Source organism: Lampetra planeri, chromosome 5 (genome assembly GCF_965212315.1).
Source record: "Lampetra planeri chromosome 5, kcLamPlan1.2.h2, whole genome shotgun sequence".
In the NCBI taxonomy this organism is placed as follows: Eukaryota; Metazoa; Chordata; class Hyperoartia; order Petromyzontiformes; family Petromyzontidae; genus Lampetra; species Lampetra planeri.
In genome coordinates, this window is record NC_136111.1 from 9,106,163 (window position 1) to 9,112,162 (window position 6,000).

The window sequence follows — 6,000 nt, forward strand, 5'->3', positions numbered from 1 at the left end:
GTTAAATGTGTGCGGTGTATGGTGGCGAATTGTGACATCACCCGGAATCCATTCGATCACCCAGTCATAACTTTATGACCCTGCGCTTAACTTTGGCATCTGCGAAAAATAGCTTTGTGGCTCATCGGATTCCTCCAGTGTGAATAAAGATTCGGATTCTGACTCGTATTGGCCACCAGGAGGTTAGAATGTCGTTTTTTTTTCATGCGAAGATTTTTTGTTAGAATGTCCACACTTAATTTCACGTAGAGCAAACTAAGCTCACAAACAATGTAAGCAATTCACTCTTCTTTTATAATTCAGCGAGGAAATGTTGGTCAATTTTGAACAAATCTAACATCCAGTATATAAGTAGTTTACGTGATAATCAAAGACAAAGATACCCCGTATAACCTGAACAGAATGTTGGGGCAAGTGCTGTTAGCGAGCACCTATGAAGGCCGGCACGGCACACGAGGGGGTGGGCGGCCAGCACCACGCCCGGCCGCCTTTGTCTCCCCAGTGGCGATGTTTACACACCGCATCAGGTTACTCATTTGAGGCTGAGCCGATCTAGGGGAGGCCCAGAACCGTTTTAGATAATCGTCACCGATGGTGGCCGTGAGTGGGGATCGAACCTGGGTTAACCGTAGCGCTAAACACGACGCCACCACTCATGATCCACGTCTACTCACATCCTGACGGCAGGGGGCACTACAGAAACACCAATATCTGTGCCTCTGAACAATCAATAGCATTGTATTACACTTGTTAAACATATCTTCCAATAATAACCTCCTACGGATGATATTGGTCTCAAAAGCCTTTCTTCCAATGATATGCTATCTCCCAAGGCTTGATTTTTCTAATTATATATTTCCCGTAACGTTGCTAGGCTTGGCTTGGAGTCGGCATTATTGGCGCAAGGCACTGCCATTAGAGAGTAAAACTTAATTCCCGGAACAGCGTTCCAGACTTGCGGCTGAAATTAAGCAGTGGGTATCAGCTGTAAGCTAACGTGCACAAGCATACGTACACTTTAAAACTGCCTACCACGTCACGATGGGGATATATAATCGTGACATGTTGTGCCTTACAGGCTTTATTTAACGAGGTTGGAGAGCACTGAGAGGTCACTAAGACTCGTTAATACTGGTAGGAACCTCCTGGTTACACCAGCCACAGGGGATTATTGTGTCCGTCGTGCAGGGAGGGGCTGGGTGGGGAGGGTGGGGCTGGGTGGTGAGGGGAGGGTGGGGAGGGGCTGGGTGGGGGGGTGGGAGGGGTGGGAGGAGTGGGGCTGAGTGGGGAGGGGCTGGTCACCCCGTGGTGCCCTTATAAAACTCAACGTTTAACCGACACACGTCGGCTTGTGCCCGCCCTCACAGCCGGGCATATATGCGGAATACACCACGCCGCCGTTGAACCTGGCCATTGACCGAGCAACCCAACGTTCCTACCAGCTCCCTCCGCAGGAATGTGTTTCCTTATGTTCTTGTATCAGCTCTCGAGTTCTGAGGTCAAGGAGTCATGGATTCTGTTCCTCTTGTTGTCACAACTACCGTTGAGCTCATCTCCAGCGTTCCAATAACATACCACCAGCAAGGCTCCCTTTCCCTCGTACAAATCCTTCAAATGTTTGTATTCCCCCACCAAAATGTATATCTGTGTGTATATATAATATTGCATTTCAACTGGAACAGTCTGGAACCCATTTACGGGAATTGGACACGCCACACATCCATATCGCCAGTGACATATGATGATGTGTACTCTAGTGGTAGTGCCTTACGCTGGTAATACCTTCTCCAAACCAGCCTGTACTGAACTCTCTCCTTTAAGCTCCAAAATCTATAGACGATCCACACAGAACGCCGCCACAAATGAAATCGCATCACCCTACTCTTTAGACCTCCCAGCTCCAAGATCACACTCACTGCGTATTCAAGACTCGCCACCGACTCTCCCCCACAGCAAGCTGCCTCTCCCATCTCATCTCGCCTCTACTCCCTTTCCGCACGCTCCACCCACCCCCACGGCCTTCTCTCCCCTAACCCCCAAACCCTATTAATAATAACGAGCGCTTTCAGATGGGCGACATTTATGCAAATTGCATCTCGCATCGCTGCACAATCCGCAACACACGGAGGCGCATATAGATGAAGATGTTTTTCAGCCGATGAATTCGTGTTTATTACACGTGGAAGGAAATCGGAGCACCAGGATAAAATCCATGCGTGCGAGGGGGCAACACTCGAACAGATACAGATCAAACGGATTGATGTTTGTGCTATGAAGAAGGGCCATTGCTTGAAAAGTCGCCTATTTTAGATATATTTTTGTTAAAGCCACAGACGTGTTATTGACGAATGTGCCGATGTTGTTAATTGCGCAAATACTGCCAACGCAGCAGCAGCAGCTTCAACGAATAATCTAAGATGGAGCTGGATTAGTCCCCGCTTGGCTGTACCGTCGCATCCTGGCGAGCCAGGGCATGGCTCCTCCACGCACGGGAAGGGAGTTTCGTAGCATTTGTGTGACCCACCAACCCTCAAGGTAACAACGCACTGAGCTCGATTGCAACCCAAAACCCAGAGCCTAACCCCTCGCCGCTAGTTCTTACTCCGACCCCAAAGAGGTCGTTACATTTGCAGGAATTCACCGAATCGGGAAAGGGGGGGTCGGATTGTTATACCCCTAACCAATTTATGTTTAGCATGCATAATGGTTTAAATGTAGGGTTGCATGGTTCAGATTTCGTAGACAGGATTGGACCCCCCCCACCCCCCGACGTGCGTTTACATTCCGTAGCTCACATTGGCACAGCGCAGTCACGGCTGGAATTCCCACCACGCATTGGGCAGCGTGACGGTGCCCCTCGTGTGCATTTCCCAGATCGAATTAGCAGCCCAATTATAATTTTCACATAATAATAAAATATATAACGGAGGCTGTGGACCGTGACGTTGATTAAGCACGGCTATTGAGCGAGGGTACATATGCACTCGGCTATATATATACACACACACGCGTTTACACATACATACTGCACACATACCAGTGGTAGCTGGTGGCTAAAATATTCGGATTTTTTTTGGGATTGGGGAGGATGACGCAGCTGACTTCAATGGCGAGTGATATCATCTGAACCGGTCTTGCTCCAATCCCTTCACCAACCATCTTGAGAGATGGCAGCAGCTGGAGGAGTCCTTCATCCAGCAGTGGATTGACCATGGCTGATGATGATACAAATGTCTAATAAAAGTGTAGCCCCCCCCCCACCCCGTCTGTGTCTACGTGTGCCTGTGTGTTCAAACCCAGCGACCTGAGTTCGATTCCCGCTCACAGCCAACAACACCAGTAACAATTATCTGAATCGGTTCGGGGCCTCCTCTAGGTCGACTCAGCATCAATTGAGCACCTGGTGCGGTGTGTAAACATCGCCACTAGGGAGACAACCCCCGTTTTCAAAGTCAGAGGCGGGTAATTGTTTTCTGGGGAAAATTTAGAAATGGAATGGACACGGTTGAACATATTTACCCCCGACTGCCGTGCCGGGAGATGGAATGGAGCCAGCGAACTTTCAATTGGATTGGAGTGCCTAACCATGACTCTAAAACAAAACTAAATTATTTTGATGTCACCAGGTATGGCCCACTGAGCCATTTTTCAGAAGCGACCTGGCCACAAATGATAGTTCATCGAAGTGGCTTATCATACGGACATTTATAGCAGCCAAATACTCTAAATGCATGCTTCTAAATGTGGAGGGAAACACCGGATGACCCGGAGAAAAATCCACGCGACCATGCGGAGAGCATGCCAACTCCAAATAAACAGGCGTCAGAGTAGGACTGTAACCCAGGCCCTCCTACATACCTAGCGATCGAGTTTATATCTCGACCCCGCGGCGCCGTTACTCCGTGGCAGCTCCCTGCATGCACACGTGTGTGTGTGTGTGCAGGGAAGTGTCTCTGTTTGCGGTAGTGCAGCGGTTATCGTGCAGCGCTTTGAATCTGACGAATAGAATTCAATTCCCGCGTTTGTATGCATGTTGAACTTCTTTCGCACCGTACGTAGCCAACCGTGCTTTTGGTCAATGCAAGTGACGATTATCTGAACCGGTCCTGGGCCTCCCCAAGTTCGACTCAGCCTCAAATGAGCGTTTTGTGCGGTGTTTAAACATCACCACTCGGGAGACAAAGGCGCTCGGGCGTGGTGCATGTTACCCACCCTCTCGCGTGACATGCCGGCCTCCATAGGTGCTCGCTATCAGCACTTGCCCCAAAATTATGTTTAGGCTATACGGGAGAGTTTTGTCTTTATATGAGTAACTCGTCGCCTGCATCTCTTACTTCATATCGACTAGAGCGTCACACTCGACGGGAGCCAAATCACTGGGTTCACTGATGATGAGGATCGTATAATTTAAAAGTGATTCGCCACGAGACTCAAAGCAATGTGGAACCGTGAGTTGACCCTGCCACTATGATTAGTGAAAGCGATACATATTCCAGCACCGCGTATTTTTTTTGTGGCCCAAATGCAAAAATTGTGGGGATTTTTTTTTGCATTTGCAGAGTTATATAAGCAGGTGCAGTTTACGGCGGGGATGCATTTCTGAAAAAAGGTTATACGAATATCGAAACGACGTACATCAAAACAATTTACAGGGTAGGTTGGAGGCGAAAGTCTGAGGCGACGGATACGAGAAAGGACGGATTGATGATGCTGTCAGCGACGCAAGTGCGGGTTGAGGCGACGCAAATCAGGGTAGTGGCATTCATCAAATGACGACGTATTTAGCGAAACGACATAAGAGGGGGAGACGTACATCGAGGTATGTGCATGTACCGACACGCGTGTTAGTGTGCCCACATATCACCCTTTCTAGCGCTTCTTGAACATCATTTTGGCAACGGGGAAGTGCGAGAAAAGCGACGGAAGAGCGAGAGAGAGAGAGAGAAAGGGATGAAGCGGCTGGCTGATGGGGACACTGAGTCGGGTGAGCAGATGGAGGGGTGGGGGCCCTTGGCGAGAGACGCTGAAGGTCGCGAACGACGGAAAGCGTCCGGCCCTTCTCGTGAGCCGGAAAACCCAGCGCGGAATGCCGTTCCGGGAATTAAGTTTGACACGCCACATCCATCTCTCCTTATGTTGTCCTCATTTGATATATCGGAATAATGCGCGCAATAATAGGGCATTATTATGGACAGGCGTACCTTGTTAGCTCTAGTTGCAGGGGTCGGCAACCCGCGGCTCTTTAAATGACTGCTTCGTGGTGCTGTTTATTAAGGGACCGTCTCTTATTCACGTGCAATGCGGCTTCTTTTTTTTTACCGGATAAAAAAAAAATCGCTCTTCTTGTTATTTTGATTGCCGACCCCTGCTCTAGTGGTAGTGCCTTACGTCAATAATCCTTACTCGAAGCCAGCCCAGCTGCAGCGTTCCGGAGAATATCGAGTGAGAAGTGTAGCCCTAAATGCGGACGGACATCAGTGGTCAGTTAGGAGGAGGACGACACGAGTGGACAGAGGGGAATATCGATCCACGATGATGATGGAGGGTTTGCTGTTACATCCGTCTCCTTGCGTGCACTGTGGAAAGTCCACTCAGTGCCACATGATGAATTAATATTATCGATTGAGCGGATTAATTGATTGATCGTGGGGGGGTCGTGGGGAATTGTGAGTGACTGAACATCGTGGTGAGAGTTTTTAACCCCGCATGCATGACCTGGCTTGGGGAGGCTTTCGTCCAGCAGCGGATTGACAAAGGGCTATTTACTATTATTTTTATATTCTTGGGTCTTTCGGTAAAGTCACGAAGATAGGTTCAAAGAAAATAACAAAAAATAACAAAAACTATGTTATTTTCTTTGAACCTATTTACTTCACTTTACCGAAAGACCCAAGAATATGAATGCCTGCAGTCACGAAAGCTTTAAGTTATCATTTTATTTTACCAGGTAAGACTTACTGAGCTATATAGCTCTATTTCAGAAGCGACCTGCCCACAAGT